Source organism: Dipodomys spectabilis, unplaced genomic scaffold, assembly GCF_019054845.1.
Source record: "Dipodomys spectabilis isolate Male_0828 unplaced genomic scaffold, ASM1905484v1 ptg000085l, whole genome shotgun sequence".
Classification (NCBI taxonomy): Eukaryota; Metazoa; Chordata; class Mammalia; order Rodentia; family Heteromyidae; genus Dipodomys; species Dipodomys spectabilis.
Genome location: NW_024870762.1, coordinates 7,663,209 through 7,687,479, shown reverse-complemented (window position 1 = coordinate 7,687,479; position 24,271 = coordinate 7,663,209). Strand labels below are relative to the sequence as shown.

At 39.1% G+C, this 24,271-nt stretch overlaps 8 non-coding genes across 8 annotated transcripts; 3 read left to right on the top strand and 5 right to left on the bottom strand.

The window, feature by feature from the left end:
• Window positions 1-1,863: 1,863 nt before the first annotated feature.
• On the top strand, window positions 1,864-1,935 carry Trnaa-ugc. The gene has a single exon. It is a non-coding gene; the product is annotated as a tRNA-Ala (tRNA).
• Window positions 1,936-2,860: 925 nt separating this feature from the next.
• On the bottom strand, window positions 2,861-2,934 carry Trnat-cgu. Its single transcript has one exon. It is a non-coding gene; the product is annotated as a tRNA-Thr (tRNA).
• Window positions 2,935-6,856: 3,922 nt separating this feature from the next.
• Trnaa-agc lies at window positions 6,857-6,928 on the bottom strand. Its single transcript has one exon. It is a non-coding gene; the product is annotated as a tRNA-Ala (tRNA).
• A 4,134-nt stretch (window positions 6,929-11,062) lies between these two features.
• Window positions 11,063-11,134, bottom strand: Trnaa-cgc. The gene has a single exon. It is a non-coding gene; the product is annotated as a tRNA-Ala (tRNA).
• Window positions 11,135-17,427: 6,293 nt separating this feature from the next.
• Window positions 17,428-17,499, bottom strand: Trnaa-cgc. Its single transcript has one exon. It is a non-coding gene; the product is annotated as a tRNA-Ala (tRNA).
• A 2,115-nt stretch (window positions 17,500-19,614) lies between these two features.
• Window positions 19,615-19,686, bottom strand: Trnaa-agc. Its single transcript has one exon. It is a non-coding gene; the product is annotated as a tRNA-Ala (tRNA).
• Window positions 19,687-21,024: 1,338 nt separating this feature from the next.
• On the top strand, window positions 21,025-21,096 carry Trnaa-agc. Its single transcript has one exon. It is a non-coding gene; the product is annotated as a tRNA-Ala (tRNA).
• Window positions 21,097-23,927: 2,831 nt separating this feature from the next.
• On the top strand, window positions 23,928-24,000 carry Trnaf-gaa. The gene has a single exon. It is a non-coding gene; the product is annotated as a tRNA-Phe (tRNA).
• The last annotated feature ends 271 nt before the right edge of the window (window positions 24,001-24,271 follow it).

Below are 24,271 nucleotides of genomic sequence, written 5' to 3'. Positions count from 1 at the left end.
AATTTTTAAAGTACAAACTGGTGTCTAAGTACTTTGTTTTTCTAGTTGAAGTTTTGCAATTTTTTAATGTAGAAATTAAATTGCTATCAAAAAGTTGATATCAAGTTATAAATTACCTTGTTTTACAGATGAGATTTATTTTAATGATAGTTGCAAATCAGTGACTTAATCCTAAAAATAGGTAATCCTTTCAGTGGGTAGAAATGTTTGGCTATTTATTAACCCCTTTCATATTTTAAACTTTATTTTCCTTTTGTGATATCTACAGTCATTTATTAGCCACTTCAGTAAATTATGCAAAGAATACAGAAAGGGAAGACAGATCTATTTGTTTTCAAGTATTTATTTGAACTAGTAAATGTGATTTAAAAAAAAAAAAGAATAGAGAACATACTCTCTCTCCCTATATTCACATTTACCTTGCTACTCTACTCCTTCAAGGATAGGCAACAAAAAAATCACTGAGTATAGCGAAAGTTGCTATAAAAATATTCCCACCTGAACTCATACAAGTATGTGGTAGGACTTCATTAGAATTCCCCATAGACACAGGAACAGCTAGGGTAACCTTGAAAGCAGATGTGGGGCCTGAATACTTTATGTGGAGATGGGCTCAGTGGTAGACCAAGTGCTTTACATGCATAAGGCCCTGGTTTCGGTCCTTGGCATTTCCACTAAATGGGTAATTTTCATCTGTTGGGTTAGGGTTAGGGATATCAGTATTGTATTTTTTTTTCTATTTCAATTGAATCTAAGGTCACTTGCATGGCATAAAAGGTAACCCCCTCCCCCAATCAAGACCTGAATTACTGCCACAATATTGAACAAAGAGCTATCTAAATATCACACACACACACACACACACACACACACACACACACACACACACACACACACATTAACTGAAAAGTAGGAAGAGAACAGAGATATCATATGTAAGGTTAAAATAAATAGATTATCATTTGCACGAATGCTGGCCAATGCTCTCTATGTGGAGATAGATACATAGATTTCCCATCACGGATAAGATGTGATTAGATAAATTTGGTACTATGTCAGTATTGATTTGCAAATGTTTTATCCCATTTCACAGGTTGCTTTTTATTTTGTTGATTTTTTTTTTTTTTTGCTGTGACATTGCACAAATTTCTATTTCTGCCAGTTTCAGTTGTGGAACTTAATATTTCACTGTTACTTAATTATACAGTTGCTAATGGATTTGAGCATCCTTTCACATCCTTGTTAGTTCCTGCTGCTGCTGGACCACAAGTTGAGATCCACCATCTTATGTTAAAATGTTTCCTAAATTATTATAACTTAGACTCTTTTGTATCTCTTATCATGGGATACAATATACTCAACCTACTGAGGCATGTTTTTTCTCCTTATATCAGGCTGAGAGTTAAACATATCTTGACTATCAATAATTCCAAGTTCAGAACCTGAGACGAGGTATACCCTGTAACACGAATCTGCCTCGGCTCTTTATCCAGCTGGAATGACTTCTGTATGCACTGAGACTTTCTACTATATTTTAGGGACATTCCCAGAAGTTTGCAGTATGCATCTGTAGTTTTTTTCTTTCTGACGTCAGTCTTTCCAAATGGCTTGTGGTATGAAAGCTTGTTTGTTGTCTTGTTGAGAATAAAAGCCAATTTTACAAGCATTGATTCTAAGCAGTGCCTGTCAGTTTCATATGAATCTAAAGTCTTCTTGGCATTTTTTACACAAATCTTTCTGACATTCAAGATCTATAAAATTCACTCACTTCTTGTACTACAGACTCTACAAAGCACATTTTTAGACCAGATGTAAAATGACTATGAAGAACAGTCCTTCAAGCCACAGTGTCCTTGTGGCAGTGGGGATGTAGCTCAGTGGTAGAGCGCATGCTTTGCATGTATGAGGTCCTGGGTTCGATCCCCAGCATCTCCACTTTCTTATTGTCCACATTTCAAGTGTATACTTGAGTCTCATAAGGCTATTGATATTGCCATTTAAACTTTAAATATCGAAATCCTATCTTGTCATCTTGTTCCTCTATTGAGAAATAAATGTCGACATTAAAAAAAAAACAGCTTGCTTTCAATTATCAATTTACATACTTTTTGGAAGAAATAGAAAATGGGGAGGGATGGCAAAAATGTTAAACTGAAATAATGTATTGGTTCATTTCTGCCTCAGCCCCTTATTTGAATAGCTTTTTTGAACTGAATCATAAATGTTTCCAAATTACAAATAAATAAATATTTTTTTCTGTATATAGTAGGATAAGTATAATTTCTAACAAGTTGGCTACTTGTAACTAAGAAGGTGAGTAGGAAAAATTGTAGATGAAGAACCGTCTTCCAGTAAGGGAATTGTTTACAAAAATGGAAAGGGCAAGAAATTTTTTTTGTTAGCTTCTCTCCTCTTAATCCTTTTTGTAAACTGCTATCAATGGACTTTAATTAGCATAGGCCAAAAAATGATATTCCCTGAAATAGTAAGTTGAGAAAATTGTTCTTGTAAACTATCAATGAGAATGGGACATTTGGTTAGATTACAAGGACCAAGGGGCTCAGTTAACTTTGGTTTTAAACTAGAAACTTAGCTGGAGTTATTGCTAAGTGATTAAGAGGTAAGCATGAGAGAGTCTGGGTTCAATATCCAGCACCAAAAAAGAACAAAAAACAAAAACAAAAATCAGACCACATTCAATCAAGCTAAAGTATCAATGAGGACCTCATTACTCATAAGATTTAATATTTACCCTACCATTGTTGCTTCATGAAAACAAGATCAGCCCAAGCCTGATACTAATCAACGTCACTCTGCCCTGCTGCTTCTTTGCTTTAAAATTGCAAAAGCAACACCCATGAGGCTCTGCTGGGATTCGAACCCAGGATCTCCTGTTTACGAGACAGGCGCTTTAGCCAACTAAGCCACAGAGCCATCTAACTACCCCCTTTTTTTCCTTACTGGTCAGATTGTATCTGATTAGGTGAACCGCTGTATTGCTAATTGAGGTCATGTGAGTATTTTTTAGACAGATCGATGTTATGGGAAAAAAACAAAATCATTCCCTTCTTGCCCAAAAAAACCCGTAACCACACTCAGACAATACCCTGAAAAGCATACTCAGACTGTCCGGAGGGCAGATCAAGCCACGGGAAAGAGCGGTATCCGCGGAAGGGAGATAGGGCTGCTACGCGAGAGGATGGATAAACCAGTTTCTGGTCCATCTGCTTGAGGTAATGCAGAAGCATCTAAGGGTTGATATTCCAAAGTGGAATGGAAGGCTTTTCTAGCAAAAGGGGTCAATTAGAACGTTTATCAAATGAAGGGCATTCCTGGCTGTTGGAAACCAGCACACACGTGCTTTGAAAGACAATCGCCTAAACATTTCGTCTCCAAACAGTTGTCAGATCTCAACCTCGTGTAAAAAGAGAGGCTGCTTGCCCTGCTTGGGTTTCCGGTGTGGTTTAGAATTAAAATTTGGTTTAGTTTATTTATAAAGTTACAGTCGATCAGTGGTTTGGGTTAATGTTAAGCTTGGGCGTTATAATCGGAGTTAGGGTTAGGTGAGGTTTGGTGTTAGTCTTAAGAGTGTGGGTTAGGGTTAGGTTGATGTTTAGAATGAGAATTAGGATTAGGGTTAGCATTAAGAATAGGGTAAGAATAAATGCTGGGAATGTGGGGGGAAAGGAACTCTATTGCACTGCGGTGGGAATGTAAACTAGTACAACCACTCCGGAAGGCAATCTGGAGGTTCCTCAAAAACCTAAACATAGACCTTCCCCCACGACCCAGCCATACTACTCCTTAGCAGCTACCCTGAGCATATTGAGCCAGGATATAAGGTCACCCAAACGTCCATGTTCATTGCTGCACTATTCACAATAACCAAGATCAGGGGTTAGAGGTAGGCTTAGAATTAGACACTAGAGTGAGGGTTAGGTTTAGATTTGTACTTAAATTAGGCTTAGATGTAGAATTAGGTTGAGAATTATGATTAGGATTAAGGTTAGGGTCGGCATTATAAAATGATATAGTTGATCAGTGGTCAGAGGTAAAGTTAGAATTAGCTGTTAGTTTTAGGATTAGCTTGGAGATTGGGTTAGCCTTCTGATTAGTGTTAGGATCAGGGTTAGAGTCTGAATTAAGTTTAGGGATTGAGTTAGCATTAGGAATAGGGTTAATGTGGGTCAGAAGTTAGGTTTAAGTTTCACATGAGGTGTTATGTTTTGCATTAGGGACAGGGTTGGGGTTATGTTAGTTTTAGGGTTAGATTTAGACTATTGCTTAGGGTTAGTGTTACAGTTAGGCTAGGAATTAGGATTTAGGCGTGGGGTTAACATTATGGTTATGAGGTTAAGGTAGGGTTAACCCTAAAATTATACATTAGAATTAGGTTTAGGTTTGGGGTGAGATTAAGTTTATATTAGGATTCAGTTTAGAGTTAGGGTGAAATGTAGGAATAGTGTAAGGGTTAGCATTATGAACAGGGATGGGATTGAACAGGAATAAGGGGTAAGAAAAAGGCATTAGATTTAGGGTTAGAGTTAGATTAAGATTGTGGTTATTCCAAGTGTGTATTAGGGTTAGGTTTATAATTAGGGTTTAGAGTTAGCATAGAAATAGGGGTTGATCAGCCTTTGGGTTATTGTTAGAAGTAGATGTTATAGTTAAGGTTAAGGTTAGATTAGGTTTGAGGTGAGGTTCAGGTTGTAGATTAGGGTTAGGTTTAGATTTAGGATGAGGATTAAGATTAGAGTTAGCATTAGAAATAGAGCAAATTTGGGGTTAGGGTTATGCTTAAAATTAGTATTTGAACATTAAGTTTAGGTTTGAGTTTAGGTTTAGCATGTGAGTATGGTTAGGTTTAGACAGGGTGAGAACTAGGCTAGGGTTAGCATTATAAAGAAGGTAAGAATTTATTAGGAATAAGAGTTAAGTTTATTATTAGGCATTAGTCAGGTTTAGGGTTTGGTTAGGTTTGTTGTTAGATTTTGGTATTTATTAGGTTAAGGTTCGATTTAGAGCTAGCATTAGACATAGGGTTTGGGTTAGCATTAAGATTAGACATTATGTTTGTTAGTGTAAGGTAAATTTGGGGTTAGGTTTAGGATGTGGCTAGGGTTAGATATAGTATTAAGGTTAGAATTAGAGTTAGGTTTAGCACTAGTAGTAGGGTTAGGGTGAGAGTGAGTGTTAACAGTTCATATTGGAGTAGGGCTAGGGCTGATCAGCATTCATAGTTAGGCTTAGAATTAGGCTCTACAATGGTGGTTAGGTTTAGTTTTGAGATGGTATTGATTGTGTGGACTGGGGTTAGGTTTTGAGTTAGAGTGACATTTAGAGTTTCGGGTCATGGTTAACATTACAAAGGGGTTGGGCTAGATGAGGGGCTCTAAGTTAAGGTTAGAATTAAACAATTTGAAACTAGACACTAGATAGTACTCTGCCAGGAGTACTACCATAAGTAGTAAGAACAAGTACGCTCATAAGAGTTCTCACCTAAACTGTGGGTGATACAACACACCATAATTGCCAGGATTTGTGGTTTAAGCCTATAATCCTAGTTATGGAGGAGTGAGATCTGAGATCCTGCTTTAAAGCCAGTCCATGAGATTCTAACCACCTAATTAATCTAATTTAACCACCAAAAAGCTGAATGTCGAGTCTTAGAGCATCAGTCTTGAACCATAAAAGCTAAGAAAGAGTATGAGGCCCTATGTTCAAGCCCTAGTAATGACATAAAAGAAAAAGAAAAAAGTTCAGGAACTGGCAAGACAAAGCTGTATGGATTATTTCCTCATTGGGGTGTGCTATGACTGCTATTTTTTAAATTTAGTTCAAATTATTTGAGTAATTTTAAGGCTAGGCGAGAGTTACATTATCATAGGCCTATAATAAATATTAAGAATAAGACTGTTCCATGATTTAAACTAAAGCCAAAGGTAATCATTAGAGCATTACACACCCACAAGCCTATGCTAAGACCCTTAATTCTGTCTTTTCTTGACAATCAATTGGTACAAGCTCTGGGTCCACTTTCAGCTGAGAGAACAAAAGGTTAGATTTTGATATAAGAGATAATAGACAGCTACTGCTATTTTAAAGAATTTGGTACTTTCCTCCCGATTATGTTCCCCAAACCAGAGAGGTTCTGCCAATGACTGGGAGAAAATCAAACAAACACAGGAAAGTTGTTTTCTAAACTCCTTTTATTTACTAATGTGACAAGAAGCTCCAAGATAAGACAAAGGGAGAGAGGGAGACAGAGAAGCGAGGGAGGGAGGGAGGGAGAGAAAGAGGAGGAAGCAGAGGAGCAGGAGGGAGGGAGGAGAGCCTCTTTGGGGAGCGCTGCTGATAAACGCAGGCACTGTAGGAATACTGCATGTCGGCATGTAGGTTGCTTGTCGGTTGAAATGCTTCGGTTTCATCTCTTTGTGTTTGATGTCAAGGAACCGCTGCGTTTGGAAGAGCATCGGGCCGGGCAACAGTGTATTTTGTTTCCGGTAAAAATCCATTTCTGTTTGAGTCTAAAAATGTGAACCCGAAGACGGAAGTGCATCCCGAAGCCCATCCCCTATTCCAAACCCCAGCATCAAAGCTTAGAGCAAAGGACTCAAATGCGTTCACTAAAATCTTCTGTTTGGGCGCTTGTAAAGATAAAGTCAGTTTTTCATGAACACAATCCCAAATCCTTATTGGCCTTTTTGCTTTATGGATCACGATATAAAAGCTCTGAAGACAGAGAATCAAATTTTTCGGTAGGAGGGGTACAAACATAGCGGCAGCAAGACAAATACCGGAGGCAAGTCAATGCATGCTCAGACTGTTCAGGGATGATTTAGAGATGCAAAAAGGCTGGAGATGCTGGGGATCGAACCCGGGACCTCATGCATGCTAAGCATGCGCTCTACCACTGAGCTACATCCCCGCCACCTAAGGAGCAATATTTCTAATCCACCCTTATGAAATGAAACAAAAATTTACTCCTTTGTAGCACTTGGAAGTTTTTTGAAATTAAACAAGTGTTACAATTTCCACCTCTCTGAGAGAGAGAGAGAGAGAGAGAGAGAGAGAGAGAGAGGAATATGTCACCAAGGAATTGTGATCACCTCACATAATAGCACACATTTATTACACAGAGGTCATTCATTGTGACATTTCTAAAACCTCACCCCATCCATCATTCTACCTAATTCCACTTCCCTCCTTAAAACAGTCTTGACAAGCAGAACAGAGAGCTTCAAGGTAGTTTCCAATGAGAAACAATTTTACAGGCTTTCCCCTGGCTTCATGACCTTCCTTAGAGGCAAAACCCAGACAGAGCGCTTTTTACAGCATAGGAAACTGAGTCAGTCCTGAGCTGTGTTGCCTGAGTTTTAACCAACATTGATGAAAGTTAGACAAGCTGCCAACTCTAGCAGGGATTCCTGTTATAAAAACAAGCCCAAGTGTTCACTATAATACCTTGCATAAACAAATATTTTCAATACTTTTAAAAGGGAAAAGAAAGGTGTGAAAAGAAATAGAAAAGAAATAGAAGTTTGCAGAAGTGAGTAGCAGTAAAATATTTTCAGTGGCTACTCAAGAGATTTTCAATATGAGAAATCATGATATTTGCCTTGAATTCTCGCAAGTCCACAACAAGAAATGGAAAATGCATAAAAACATGTTATCAACACTAACCCAGATATAAAGTCTTCTAAAAAAACAAAAATGTACAAAGCAATGACATTTAAGACACTGAAAACAAGAAGAGCATAAAGACTGCCTCAATACCTAATATCCAGGGGTGGTGTTTCTAACATGCAAAGATGTTAAAGTCAATTTTATGTATCAAATAGGCTACACTATAATATTCATCTTGGTCAAACAGCAAACTAGGTGTTTCTGTGAAGTTGTTTTTTTTTTTTTTTTTTAGGTGTGGCTAACATTGAAAATCAGCAGACTTTGGATAAAGCAGATGAACCTCCATAGTATGAGGTGGCCTCTCAATTCATGCCAATTAATTAATAAATTAATGCCAAACATACATTAACTTTGAAATCTTCAACCTGTTATTCAAACTTGCTATTCACCATAATTACATGAGGCTATCTGAACATATCTAATATATATCTTGATGGACTAGACCATATGCCTATACCAGTGAAATCAATCATGACCATCACCTCCAAAATTTCCTTCTGTGTGTGCATGTGTTAAGAACACAATTTGACTTCTACTTTTCTTGAAAAAAATTTCTGGGTACAGCAAAATATTAAAAACTATAGGTCCAATGTTGTCTCACATCTTAAAGACAACATATTAAATATTCCTTCATTAGGAGCCCATAAAATCCCAGAGATATGAAGAATGTACATTGAAAATCCTGTTAATAGATTATTTCTAGACAGTTGGCTATTCTTTGGTAATGGAGGGGAGACAGGTTCACTTTAACACAAACATCTGATATATTGAACAAAACAACCAAAATTCCTTATCTGGGAGAGCGAAAACAGGACTTGAAAAGGCACTGTAATCTGGGGGGTATGCTCAGGGGTACAAGGCTTACCTAGCAGAGGTAATGACCTGGGTTTTCTTCCTAGCACCTGAACTTCCTAGCATGTGAACTAAAATAAAACAAAAAAGGCACTCAGAACACTGACCATTAAAGGGCGCAGAAAACGGATTTTTGATGGGTCCACTTTGAAGTATACTCATTCCATGTTCTGGATGTCCTTGCCTTTTTCTAAAAGCTGCTACCAAGGTTTAGACCAAATCAGTAGGTTCATATTGTGCAGTCATATCTTGAAGATAATTTTAGCTTTCAAAGATTGCTCCCTTAAAAAAAGAAGGGCAAAGAAATGAGAGAGAGCAAAAGGGGGGGAGGGAGGGGGAAAAGGGGGGTGTTAGGTAAAGTGGGTTAATATAAGAACCCGAATGACAAGAAGCCAATCACATAATCATAGAGAAGGAGCACCCAAGGCAACAAGCTCTATGGAAGATATTGCCTTAGTCCAGTTAAGAATTACTTTAAAAGGCAATTGTAGTTGAAGTCTGAAAAATAAAAGAGTCAAGAGGCTAGATTTTGTAGACTTTGCTGCTAAGTATAATAGCTTATGGACAGCCACTGGGTTAATTCCCAGTAGTCATTTGGTCCTTCTTCCTTTGTCTGCAAAAACATAATTTTGCTTAGGCAGCAATATACCTGAATCATAATGTAGTTAAAGACATGGTTCTTAACCTTAACAGAACCAAGGCTCTCTCTACAGCAAATATTTTGCAACATGATTAAAAAACTCATACTTAGGGCTGGAGATGTGGCTGAAGTAGTAGAATGCCAGCCTACCAAGCAAGCAGAGAAAATACAGGCACTGTGTTCAAAAAATACCCTCTTAGGGGCTGGGAAGGTGGCTCAGTGGTAGAGTGCTTGCCTTGCATGTATGAGGCTCTGGGTTCAACTCCTCAGCACCATATAAGCAAAAAAGAAAAAAGCTGGAAGTGGCACTGCGGTTCAAGTGGTAGAGCACTAGCCTTGAGCTGAAGAGCTGAGGGACAGCGCCCAGGCAAGTGGTAGAGCGCTAGCCTTGAGCTGAAGAGCTGAGGGACAGCGCCCAGGCCCAGAGTTCAGGCCCCACGACCGGATCCAAAAAAATACCCTCTTAGAAAAAAAAAGTACTCTTGTAATTATTTCAATTAGGTATTTACATAATTTTGCTCCCAACATCATGTAAATTAGAAATGGTATTCAAATAAAAGATAAAAATAAAGTAATTTAAAATACAATAAAATAATGTATCTTTCCTTATGCAAATACTTAGAATGACTTTTAGGAAAAAATAATGATATTGCATCTTTAAAAAGACCAATGTGGATGAAACAAATACAGATGAAGGCACAGACACCTTGTGTTGGATGTTCACAATCCAGAAGTATGCTCCTCTTGTTCAAATGGTCAACAATTTTCAAAAGTTTCAAGGTTCCTCAGCCTTAAAAAGCAGTTATATTCTTGTATTATCCACTGAATATGAAAAGTATTCAGGAAAAATTAAAGAACTCTATGTTTATACATACACAAAAGTTCAGAACCTAATGCTAATGGTCAATTGAGTTTCAGTCTCTTAGCGTAGTTATATAGGAACATAAGGAACAATATTTTTTAAATAAAGATTTAGATTTCCTCTTAACAATGTTGAAAAAAGACATGTATGTTGTCATTTTAGTGTGTTTTTTAATGTGGACAGAAGCAATACAGCACATTTGCTATCTATATTCCACAGCACTCAGATGAACCAGAGTGAATGCAAGAGCAAAGCGGGACTCACATAAGCCAAGAAATTCACTTTATTCATTGCACAGAATACAATATTGGTTGAATACTCTGTCTTGTTAAGAACTTTGTTTTGTTTTTGTAGTGTTATAATATTTTTGAGACAGGGCTGCTCCTGCCTCAACTTCCCAAGTGTTTGGATTACAGGCATGTGCCACCATGCCCAGTTGTCAATTTCTAACCAATGCTGTCTTCCAATTCCACAAGTTATTGTTTAACCTTTACTATTGTCTCAGACCTCTTTCTCTGGGTATGATCTGTTCTTTTGCATAGAAATCTTGAGAAAGATAAGATAATAATTATAGCACATGAAGAAATTCTTGTTATGGTCCTGGGGCAGATTCTTGAATACTGATGTCCAAATCCCACCTCAATACTAAAAAGGCATGATACCAGCCCCTTTCCCACCCAGCTCCCGACTAGCAGGAAACAAACAAAAACCCCACTCCATTTACTGTTTCCCACTGCACAGCAGGAATAGTGTCTTATTTAGTTGAGGATGACTCATTATCTTAAATGTTGTTGTGTTCTTTCTTCCAGGATGTATGCAAGGTAGGATGAATTCACTCTTGAATTGTCCCTTAGATTTTGTACTGCTTTTTAACATCATAAAGACAGCAGGGAAGGTTCCCAAACACAGGAAATGTGGTGGGAGGCTATTAAACCAAGTGGAAGAGAAATAAACATACAGACAAGAAATAAGAAGTGATGCTGTGGGAAAAGTTGAATAAACAAGAGAAAAAAAAACACTGCTGGAGATGCCGGGGATCGAACCCGGGGCCTCATACATGCGAAGCATGCGCTCTACCACTGAGCTACATCCCCCCGTTGCAATCCCCCCACTTAGGTGGACTTCCTGTATTGTGAAAGCCCGATTTCACATTATTGCAAGTATCATCAGGAGGAGTTTGACTTAGAATGAATTCCACCTAAAGCCTCACCCCGATCGTGTCCAATGAACCTCCTCCCGAGCCACACCGACAACATCCAACTCTCCAATTGTTACTAAGAGCAAAGTTCGATTTTAGAAGCCTAACAAGTCTTTGATTGACCGAATCGAATCCCAAACTGAAAGGATTACGGGATTCCGCCCTTCCTCGCTAGACGTAGATTTCGGGGAGAGAGGGGGTGGGCGGGGGGATGTCAGGTAAACTCATGGGAAATACAATCCATTTTTTTCCTCATCTGATTACATCAAACAGTTAACTGCATCTCGCGAGCTGTCGCCTCTCCACGAGGTCCCAGTAGCAAGCAGAAACAGTCCCTGTAAGAGAAAATGTGTAACTCCCGCCCTAATCCTTGTCCCGCTAGGCAACGCCCCCCGCCCCACTCCACAGATCATCTAGCCCATCTGATACTAGACCATGTATCTATGAATCTTGGCTTCTCAAAGAATCCTAGTTTGTTCTGAGTCTCGATAAGGCTGCGGTGCAGAAGAATGAATCTGGATGAAGCTGCTCTGTGGATCTGCACCGGTCGGTGGTAGCTCTGGCTGCGGCTGCTCTGCTACAACCCATTGAAAGCTAGCTCTGCCTTAGGCCGCGCTGCAGCAGGCACAGGCAGGGCTTTTGTCTCTTGGTTCAGAAGTTCTATGGCTGAGGACAGACTCTTCGAAAGTAGAAACGACATCAAAGGCGTGGTGGATGAAAGCAATAACTAATTGGTAAGTGGGATGGAGTTAAAGTGTTAAATGTAGCCTTTGTGAAAGACACTGGATGAAAAAGAGAAGACCCGACACAGTTTTGCAGAAAACATTTGCAAGATGCCTATCTAACGAAGGGCTATTATCTAAAACATACAAGGGACTGTTAAAATGAGACAATAATAAAGCAAGCAATCCAATTTAAAAATAGGCTGTCAACACCCATCAGAATGCCAAAAATCCTAAACACTGTTTACACCAAATGCTGACCCAAATGCCGAGGAGTTATGGAAATTCACACTCATTGCTAGTGGGAATGCACAATCATACAGTATTTTGGAACACAGTTTGGTAATTTCTTACAAAACGTCTTACCATGTGGTACAGCAATAGCATCTGATGTATTTACCCTCAAGAGTTAAAAACTTATGTCAACCCCAAAACTTACACACAAATGAGTATACTGCTTTATTCATATTTTCCAAAACTTAAAAGTGATTAAGATGATACTTCAATAAGTGAATAGATAAATAAACCATGGTACATCCAGACAATAGAATAGTACTTGAAAAGAAATCTACTATCAAGCCAGGAAAAGACTTATAGAAATTTTAAATACATATTACTAAGAAAAAGCCAATGTGAAACTACTGTACACTCCAACTATATGTTGTTAGGGAAGAGGAAGGGATGACTAGGCAAAGCAAATTAGAATTTAAGACAAAGAAAATAATACTAGATGAAACTGAAATGGCAGATATATGTCATACATTTGTCAAAACACCAAGAGTGAACCCTTAAATATACTATGGACTTTAAGTTATAATGATATGCCAATATAGGTTCATCAGTTGTTACAAATATACACCGTGGCGTGAGATGTTGATGATAGATGCTGGTCTTTTATCATGGCCTACTATCCATGGAGAAGGAAAAAGCAAAAGAAATAGTTCTTAGTTGTATATTGCAAGCAAACCACTAGGATTAGCCCAGTCAGTTAGTAAAGCTAGTATCTCCTCACAAAATAGGTAGGTAGGTAGGTAGGTAGGTAGGTAGGTAGGTAGATAGATAGATAGATAGATAGATAGATAGATAGATAGATAGATAGATAGATTCAGTACCACTCCTGTAAAATAGACTCCAAAACTAAGCCCATAAGCATATTATACCGGGGACATAATTTTTTTTAATTTTTCTTTTTGTGCCATTGTGAACCTTGACCTCAGAGTCTTGAACACAAACTCCACTTTTGATTTTCAGTAGCTAATTGGAGATGAGTCTCCCAGACTTTCCTGCCTTACCTGGCTTCAAACTGTGATTCTGCCATCTCAGCCTTCTTAAGTAGCCAGAATTCCAGATAAGAGCCACCAATTTAAAAACTGTGGTGGACAGCTGCTGGTGGCTCATGCCTGTAATCCCAGATATTCAGAAGGCTGAGATCTGAAGATCACAGTTTGAAGCCATCCCAGGCAGAAAACTCCCTGTGAGACTCTTATCTCCAATAAACTACTCAAAGGCAAGAGTGGTGCTGTGGCTCAAGTGGTAGAGCACTAGCCTTGGGCACAAAGAGGCTCAGGGTCAGTGCCCAGGCCCAGAGTTCAAGACCTAGGACTGGAAAAAAAATTAGGATGCCATTTAATGCTTTCTCTTTTACTCTTTCTTTTTAATGCTTTCTTTTATAATCTTAGCATCTCAGGAAGAGGAGATCTGAGGATCAGGTTTCAAAGACAACCAGGCAGAAAAGTCTGTGAGACTCTTATCTCCAATTAATCACCAAAAAAGCCAGGAAGTGGAGCTGAGGCTAAAGGTTAGAATGCCAGCTTTGAGAAAAAAGGTTGAAGGACAATGCCTAGGCAGAGTTCAAGCCCCAGGACTGGGACAAAAAAAAAAAATTGCAAAGACGATTTAACTTGGGCATTTTGCTATTTGATTTAACTTCATCAATGATATAATTATGGAAATCCCTTTGTCAAAGATATTAAATGGAGCTTGGACATCACTAAGCAATAACCTCTTCATGCCTCCAATAGGCCTGGTATAAATAGCTCATTTAAAATTTGTGTGTGGGGGGGAATGCATATAATAGTATATTCTATGAAATTGTGTATTTTTATATTGTGTAAGTATAGTATTACACTCTGAAACAATAATTCAGTCCTATAAACTGAGCCTTTACTATAAGACCATTGAAAAGTTTGCAATGTAGGACAACTTTTGGAACATACTTCATTACTCTTTCTGTATCTGTAAAACAGGTCCACATAAAAGGGTTTGTATAGCATACATGGTATCTGTAATGATATCTTAATGTGCTCAAGTGAAATGACATTCTAAACACATCTTCACTGGAATTCCAAAACAATACTCAACTAGGTTCTCTTTCCCCTCAGAACATATGTGGACTCAATGTATGCTTCATGTGTTCTAAGCTTTTATGTATTTGGCACAAGTATGTTTTGTCTTCTGAATATGAGAGGGGGTTCCACAGAAAATTCTGTAACTTAAGTGAACCTCAAATAAATGTTTCCAAAATGGTGTGTGACGATGGGATCTTCCATAGTAATTCATGAGATAATTTTTGAGGTATAGCTGAAGGCAAGCAGAAGGAAACAGTCATGAGTCATGAATATCATGAATATGCAACAGTCCACTTGGAAATGCAAAGCACAATGCAAAGCACTGATTTTTTTTCCAGACACAGGACATCGGGCTTTCTTTATATCAAGATCCAGAGCCAAGTTCAAAGTGGATTTGTCTCTCCACCTCAAACATAAATGCATACATATTTAAATGTGATGCCAACTTAATTCTCTCACTCAAGGAGACTTACTCTTTTACTGCTTCCTGTTCTTATATTCCAGCATTCTGGTGAGACTTTTGAGAGTTCTGCCAGATCAACAGGGTTCTCTCAAGTCCAAAACTGTTTCTTAGGAACTTGATGAACCTTAAAAACAAAACAAAACAAACAAACAAAAAGTTTCCTATGGGCAGAGGAGGAAAAGTAGCAATAAACTTGACTGGACATCTAAACAATTCCTGGTGGTTTTGAGGCATTTTCAGGAATAGTAGGCTATCCAGAATTAATCTAAAGCCAGTGTCACTCCAATTTAATGTAAAGTTTTTCCATGAATATTTTCAATGGATCTCCCAATCTTCAAGTCATCCTGAACCCTCCCTCTCTTCTGTAGCTTCAGAACCCTCATCAGAGATTTCCTGCAGAGTTATATTTTCATACTATGAGACTGTTTGCCAAATACGTTCACAAGGCTGCATTTTAAATTCATAGGCACCTTCATTAAATCATGTTCATACACAATCTTCTCTTTTCTGGCCCCTTCAACATCCATAATGCAAAAAGAGCCTATCAATAAGCAAAAGAGCATTTTTCCCACTGCTAAAGTACCTGAAAGAAGACTGGATTTAAGCTGTGAGGATGCATCCCTGTTGTCTTTACAAACAAAATGTAGAATCCGTCATATCAAGTTGTCCCTTCAGTCATTAACTACTTTTCCTACCTGGAAACTTACAAATAGAAAACTGGATGCATGAGGCTTTTAGTGACTCACAAATAAGAGAAAGTTGGGTTTAGGGGGCTTTGGATGGATAGGGAGAGGAAAAGGTTTTCTTAGTCAGGGACTTGAACACTGGACCTTCCAATTAAAAGCCTAATGCCCTACAAACTAAGCTACCCAGGGTCCTAAAGAATGTGTCCTCTAATAGTCTATAAAAGGTAAATATATTCAGGTACTTAATATTTCTCTTCAATTCTGAGAAAACTATCAAAGAAACCCAACTCTTTATGTACATACCTCCTACTTTCAAGCCAAAAGCAACCAATGGATCCTAATTCTGTACTCACCAACCTGCGCTCACCACACCCATTTGACTTTCCCCTGGTCTTCTGGAAGCCACTAGCCACAGCTGTTACTTGGCCACACTGGTGTGTTCCAAAGAGCTTTAGATTTGGAAACGGCTCCAAGAGATCTCAAAAGCAGTCAGAACATGACTTATGTAACTGCAATCTCTCTTGTGTATCATTTTTATAATAATAATAATAAATTTTAAAACTTTTTTAAAAAAGCCAACCGAGTGGGTATAAATAAGTGTGGGGTTTTTCCATGGGACAAAATGTTCTACACTCCCCCCCCCCCCCCCCCCCCCGCCTTTAAGTCCCTCAGGACTCCAATAGAATCTCATTCCTAGAGAACGAAGAGAAAAGGTGCAAAGCCTGGAAGCATGACCTATCCACCCATCACATTCTGATAGTCTACGTGAACGATCCACATGCAAGCCTGCCATTCTCCACTTCTATTAACTCCAATCTCGCCTCCTCCCAGTCCCCACACAAGCTTGGTTTTGAATCAGGAAACCTTCATGCACGATACAAATCACCCCCCAGCCCTACTTAGGCTTCATCCAAAACTCGTCTCGGGCTTGACTTTCATGCAAAACAGTAGTGGCAAAGGAGAAAACGCGCACTCTGTGCGTTCATCATCGGATAAGGTTTGAGACGCTGTCCAGGTATTAAAAAGTGTCCGTTCATTCCATACCTGGCGCCCCAGCTCACACACCTTCGCGGCCTTCCATACGTTCGTTCGGTGGAGAGTTCCTTTGATAGCAGATATGGAGGTATCTTACGGTTACCGTTCTTCTAGCTCTTTACTCGCTTTGGATCTTTCAAACTTTTAGCAACAGAAAAAGACGGGGATGGGGGTGGGAGGGGCGGGTGATCGGGAGGAAGGAGAGGAGGAGGAAGAGGAGGAAGCAGCGGCCGGGTCCCCTAGGTTTGCTAGACCCTCACTCACTGTCCAGGTCCTGGGCAAAATTCTTCTCACTTTTGTCTTATCTCATCTGCAAAGAAATAAATCTTCCCAGGCAGCATGTAACTCGTCTTCTTTGAATCTTTCTGCTTTCCTGTTTGAGCAGCTTTATAAACAGAGGAGCAAGCTGGGGGAGCGGGAACTCTGAGGACCAGGAAAACTCTGGGGGGTCCCGCGACTTCCTAGGGATGGAACGCCGTGCGCACCGGAGATCCGCTGCGGCGTATACCTTAGAGAGGCTGGGCGGGAAGACGGCGGAAGCGAAACAATGGAATCCCAACCTCCAAGATCAGTGTAAAAGCAAGCTCTTTCCTGTTCCCCTCATTTCAAGGGCCTTTATCGCCACAGGGAAATCCAGGCAGATCACTTGGAAGTTAGTATGAACCACTTTTTGTCTTTTCCTCTTTGTCCCAGCCATGCTGTACCGTGTTCCATGATAAACTCAGTGGGAATGCGCGGTCATCTTGTTTAGGAAGTAGAGGACCCTCAGTGGAGACGGTTCCTTTTTAGCCTCATTCTTGTGTTCTCTTAGCCACAGTTGCCAGAGGCTGGAACACATACTAAATCTCAAGCAGACATGAGAGATCACAATGCGAAAGGAAATCCACTGGACTACCCTTTCTCGCAAGGAAGGAAATTATGAAGAAAATAAAGAGTGGAGGTGCCAGGGATTGAACCAGGGACCTTGTACATGCGAAGCACACGCTCTACCACTGAGCTACACCCCCAGCTGCTCCCCTGAGCCATGCCTAGTATTTTTCCTATGGGGTTTGTTTTTTAATTTTGTGTTGGCTGAATACAGCCCACTGTGTTAAATCTCATTATTTCTGAGATTAAGGAATGATATACTATCTAGTGATGTCATTAGAGGAACAATTGGATTCTAGCTAGATAGCACCATTTCTTAGCCCAGAACCTTCCCATTCCTGTTAGCCTGCTCTTCATCCACTCACTCTGTGAAAGTGACTTACATCTTCCAGGCAAGCCCCAAGAAAATCTCCAACCTATGTCAAAACAATACTAACCCAGAGAAAAGTGCTCCTTGTCCAGGGGCAGTGATAGCTTTCCTTGAACTGGTACAGTGTTGCCTGGGATGCTGAGTCAACATTCATTTTCATCTGACTCAAGCTGGTTCAAATATCCCACATGCTGAGACGCCCTGAGTTCCCATGCCCCCCTTCATCTTTATCCCTTGCAGGAATACTGACAGCCTTGTTTAAAGAACAGGGTCAACACTCCATCCCCTTTAAATGAAATGACTCCCACCCTCATCCCCAGGAGGGGGGGGGTGGAGGGGTAGGGGGGAATTAATAGGGTAGGTAGACACAGGTTGGTTTGGAAAATTTACATAAGCAAAAAGCTGATATAGATGTAGATATTTGAAGAAGGAGGAGGTTGGGGGGGGAGAGGAGAAGAAGAAGAAGAAGAGGAGGAAGAGGAGGAGGCAGGAAGGAAGGAGGAAGAAAGAAAGGAAGAAAAGAAAGAAAGAAGGAAGGAAAGAAAGAAGCAAAGTCAAAGTCCTGAAAGCATCAAATGGTGCTGAACTGGAAAATAGAAGAATTCCTAAATACTCTAAAGTAAGACAGGGGGGTTAGGCAAAAGCACAGGTAATGGCCCTAGATAGTTTCAGACTAGTGTATAGGATCAATATATTGATAGGATCTATATATTGATATCAAAGCCTTCAGTTCTTTTTACTGAGCCCTCCAAGGTCCTCCAATAACACACTGATACAGTATTTAAAGCATGTTTTCATTTAAAGATTTAAAATACTGAACAAAAGTGTTAACATCTAAAGTCAATCTGTCTTTTAAGTCAAAGAATCTTGAAGCTATGCAATTTGTATTTTTCTCTCCTTAGCCTTAAGATTTTCTTGAGAAAACTGGATGTGGGAGGATGTTTGTGAATAAGTTACAAGCTTCAGGAAGAGTTTACTTTGTAAATCTTGGGCCTTTCAGACTCTAGAGTGTTTTGGACCTTCCTTTCCAACTCTCCCAACTGAGTGATATGGGCCACACCTCCATGTTCACTGCCCGGTTTGCAAAGCACTCTAATCTTTGAGACATGGCTTTTCCTTTTTGCCTCACTCAGAAATTGGAACCCAGATCCTGCCACATTGAGTGATTGATCCTAACCACTGCCTTCTGTATATGTGGAAGGGAAGTGGGGGGCAGGGAAAATCAAGATAGGTTTTCTATCCCTCCTCTTAGACACAATTATGAAGACAAAAGGTGTTGTAAACACAGACTGTCAGGGCAGGAGAGGTTGCCCAAGCAATGGAATAACTTCAGTAGTCCGAGTTACTCCAGGCCCTGAGTTCAAGCACCAATAGTGCCAAGGAGGAGAAAGTGAAAGAAAAAAAAGTTTTCCTCCTCTGATACTTCTTTTCTCCCCTCCCCCCAGTATACTGTGAAGTAAATCAAAGGAATGTGAGATTACTCATGAAACTCTTTGATGTAATCAATGATGGATAAAATAGAATGGAAAGCTCAGAAATAAACCTTCAGATATACCATTTAATGAGGGGCCAACACCATTAAATGAAGAAAAAGACAATCATTTCAAGAAATGGTCCCAGAAATATTGGATATCCACATGCAGAGTGATCTTGGATCCTTACACAAGACCATATAATAATAATAATAGAAAGTAGACCACTGCCCACAAGTATAGAGTTCTTTTTATGCAACTCACTTTTTTTTTAATGTGGGTACAATGCATTTAAATGTAGGTACAATGTATTTTGATATTATTCACCTCTTTCTCCATCATCCTCTTTCCTATAGCTATAAAAACTGAACAGTACTGCAGAGCGAAAAGTTACCTACAGCCAAAGAAATGCCTGGAGGTGCTGGGGATTGAACCCAGGGCCTCATGCATGCTAAGCATGCGCTCTACCACTGAGCTACACCCCCACTGCTCAACACCCTTCTTCTGCAAATATTGTACTGGTGTCTTTTGCTCTGCCTGTGAGACTTTTATATCTGAAGTTTATACACAAAGATCCATCATAGAAACTCTGTATATGACTCATTCTTAAGTCCCGAAATTGTGTTCTAACTCGCAGCTGCACACATAGTTAAGGCAACAGTAGAGGGGGAAACCCGTTAGAATAATAGAAAAGGCAGCATATGCGGAAGAGCAAGAGAATCAGGAGACCAGAAGAGGCTTGACAAGGGAATCAAAACACCTGTAAGGTCTTCCTAGGGAAGTATTTTAGATAACGTTTGGATAGGAACTCTCATTGTCTGTCCTGCGTTTTCTACCACGTAAGAGAGAAGACTCTATTCTTCTAAGTTAAGTAGACTGAAAATATAAATTCCACAGGAAGATTCTATTTTGTCCCAATTTCTGAGGTTTGGAGAACTGTGCGTTCTTTGCTGCATAAACTGCTGCTCAGAGCCAACGCGTTCGGCGCCCGGAACCCCTTCCTCCTCTACAATGGTCTCTGGGTGCCTTTAGTTCTCAGAGGGTAGGTTGATGATACCCCTCCAACCTTGTCGATCTGCAGAATCATCTGGGAAGTTTCAGAATTACAGTATATTCCTCTCCCACCTCACTGAGTCCAAACTTCGCACATTTTGAATAATGGCCAAACATCCACTTTTTGCGCCCCAAGAACAGAGGCTTTGGGAGTCGGGAAGTCTTACCAAAAGCTAATTGGTTTTCTTTGTTTCCTTTTTATACGTCTCGTGGTTGAAACAATTGTTGTTGTTGTTACGGGCGCTCAAACTACAGAAAAGACTTTTGTAATCTTTTCGCTCTGATTCTTGGGGCTTCAAACAACTTGGGGTGCCATGCCTTGGTCAGAACGGGGCTCCGCGTTTGCAGGATGCTGGGCACGGTGGTTCTACGGAACCACTCATTTGATGCTATTACTGTGGACGATTCTATCTCCCTCTTATCTCCCTACCTGGACTTGTGTCCTAAACAGCTTTCGTGGTATCGATCTTAGTATTCCTTGACTCTGTTGTTTATGTTTCTCTGGGGACATAAAGATATTAAGAGGGAAGTGGGTGAATCCGATTATATTCCTGGGACTCGCCCGCCTGGGAAGTTTGCTGGAAGCGGTCGTTGGGGGTTCAGCAATTATGAAAAACACTCACAGAGCTAATGGGAGCTTCTAGTCCGGAATGAAAACTTGAGGGTTTCAAAAACAGCTCAACTGAAGAGCAGATGATGTTACTTCAGCTAAGTATTGGAATATGGGCAAATGGTTCCTGGTTTTCTGTAAAGTATCTTAGAGCTCATGGGGGGGTGTAGCTCAGTGGTAGAGCGCGTGCTTAGCATGCACGAGGCCCTGGGTTCGATCCCCAGCACCTCCATATGTTATATTGCTCGGAGCTTTTTGTTTCTTTGCTGCCATATATGACCATGAGGAAAAAAGATGATGGGGAGGGAGGAAATATCAAAAACCGATTGTACTGCACCAAAAAAAAAAAAAAGGAAGCACTTCATAAAAGAGTTTCATACTTATAAGTAATGTATTACTATCTGTTCACTTTTTTTCTTTTTACAATTTTATTTCTTGTGCTTATGTGGTACTAAGGAATGGAACCTAGGACCTCATGCATGCCTGGCAAGCATTCTACCACTAAGCCACATTCCTTTCCCTTTTTCTTTTTGCATGATCTTAAGTAAGGATCCAACTTCATTGTGCATTTAATGGTCTTGGACCTCTAGATGAAAATGATTTGATGGCATATCTGAAAGCTTATTTCTGAGCTTTCTATTCTATCTTATCCATCTTTATTCCATCAAGACAGATTCAACCCTCCCCCACAGTGTAAACCCCCCCCCCCCTTTCACTATATTTGATGTCAGTATAACTTGTGGAGGAGATGGGGACAAACAAGTCGTTTAAGGATTCAGGTGGATCTGTTGCAACTATGAGAAGTACAAAATGTCATGTCAAAAACGAGCTTTACAATGTCGGTGTGTGTGTGGGGGAAGGATTGGGTGGGGGGGAGGGGGGAGGCTGGGAAGGGAGGTGAAGGATAAACAAAGGAGGAGGCTGTAATGCTTGGTAAGAAATGTATGCATTATCCTGCCCATGTAATTGTAACCCCTCTGTACAGTATGTTCTCAAATAAAATAAAATTAAATTTAAAAAAAAAAAACAAAAAAAGACAGATTCAATCCCAACACTGCCATACTAGGAAAGTCATGTTGGTTGACTTGTTCCCTACCTTCAATTTTTACTTTCTATCACCAGTAGGCTTAAAAAAATTATGATCACACAAACTTATTCATTTTAGTACATGCTAAAGTTTATTATTTAGATCAGAATACATTTATGTTTAATATGAATAAAAGTCCAACAGTACTTTCTCTGCCAATTAACCCTTTTAGCTGATAAGAATTTTTTTTTTGCTTTTTATAGACTGTTTTTTATATGCCATAAAATCTTATTTCTTTAGCATTTTATTTAAATTAATAAATGTAGGGCTGAAGGTGTGGATGATGCCCTGTGCTTGAACTGTAACAACCCCCAAAATATATATGGCTACATACAAATCACCAAACATATCATTGTCTCAGACTTGCACCACCCCCCTTTCTTCTACCCCTCCTGGCCTTAGCTTCCAATTTCTGACACAAATGTATGAAAGTAATAATGGCTGGATCTACTAGAGCAGATTAAATTCGCTATTGATATAATTTGTTCAATAATATATATTATGTGCTTGAAAAAGTAAAGTACTTGCTTAGCATATAAGAGGTCATGGGTTTGACCCTGAGAACAAAAAAATAAAGGATGCATTCAAGTATTTCTCATGGACTAATTGTTGAGGCAAATGTGAATAACATAATAAATAACCATAGGCTTAAATTTCTCATAAAATTTAAACTTATTCAAATAAACCTTTTTCTGTTCCTCTTATAAGTTTACCAACATTGGTTATAATGTATCTTCTCAGATTTCACTTCTGGTTAGAATGAATTAGTATTTTTTTAACTTCTTAGGGAAGTTATTTTTCATCTATAGTTGTTCCATGCAGATGATTTGTGCTGTTTATTTCTTCAGTCATTTTAAATTCTTACTGTTTGAATAAACAAAGGATAAACATTATTAACATTTTTTAATTATTAAACATTATACACAATCACTTGCCATATATTTAAATTAAATATCAATGTCACTCCTATTATCCTCTCATCATCTATTAACTATTCTCACCCAGTTATTAAATTTAATAGTCTTAAACAGGTTTATTTTCTTAAGTATACATTTCTTTGGATATTACAATTAAACAATTTTATTACCTCATTATGGTAAACATTTCCCTTGCTTGACTAACCATGAACCAATCAGAAACTTACCTATTGAAGCCTTTCTGTCATGATGTTTTGTCTCACCACAGACCAGAAACAATGGTGCCTGGAAATCTCTGAAACTATGAGGCAAGATCAATCTTCCCTCCTTTTAAATTGTTCTTTCAGTGACAGAAAACAAATACGAATCTTAAGATGATTTACTGACATTCTTTGAAAAACTTAGAAGAGTTTTGTGTTGTTTTGTTGTGTCAAGGTGATGTATAAAGGGGTTACAGTTACATAAGTAAGTAAAAAAGTACATTTCTTATCAAACTTGTTACCCCTTCCCTCATTTTTATCCTACTTTCCCTCCCCCCCACCCTTCCCAGAGTTTTTCTTTTTAAATGAAGAAAAACTTGTTATGGGAAATGCCATCTTTAATTTTCTAACTTCCTGACAGTTGCTTTTATGTAAGTGTGTTTGTCTGTCAGTATCCACATATTCTGTATTCTTTTAGCAAAGTTGTCATTGTTTAGTTCCATTTTTTCATCATCTTTGAACATTAGGTAAGACCAAAGTACAAAGATAAGGGAGAAAGAAGGAACCCCAAGAATCTTCTTTTTTCTTTAGCTTTTTACATTTTTGGGCTGTGTGTAGGTCAACTGCCAGGACTGCAGGGAGCAGAAATGCCTTCTTTGAAGACATGTCGGCCTCTTCCATCTATCCATTCATACTGCCAGGAATCAGATCCAATCGACATACACAGAAAACAACGAATTGCAAATCTTTCTGGGTGAGCAATTAAAATCGAGCAATTTCTGAAGCATTCATAAAAAGGCAGGAGGAAACTGAAACTAAGTATTGTAAAAGAAATAGACAAAAGAGTGCTTTTGAACTTGCCGAGATAGCTCAGTTGGGAGAGCGTTAGACTGAAGATCTAAAGGTCCCTGGTTCGATCCCGGGTCTCGGCAAGGTGTACTCTTTTCATAAGCCTCTGTTCTGAGAGTAGTTGTGACCTCCTTAAATCAAGTATTATTAGCTAAATAAACTTTCTAACTATATTTCCTATTCAACTTGGAAAAATCACTGCTTCCTTTTTGTCTTTGTTTGTTTTTACTTTTTAACCAATACTGAACAGTGAACCCAGAGCTCTATAATCGTTAATACGGTTGAAATTCAGTAATGAAATCTATAGTCGAAGTCCTCTTTTATTGTTTTGTCATATTGTATATAGCTGATAGA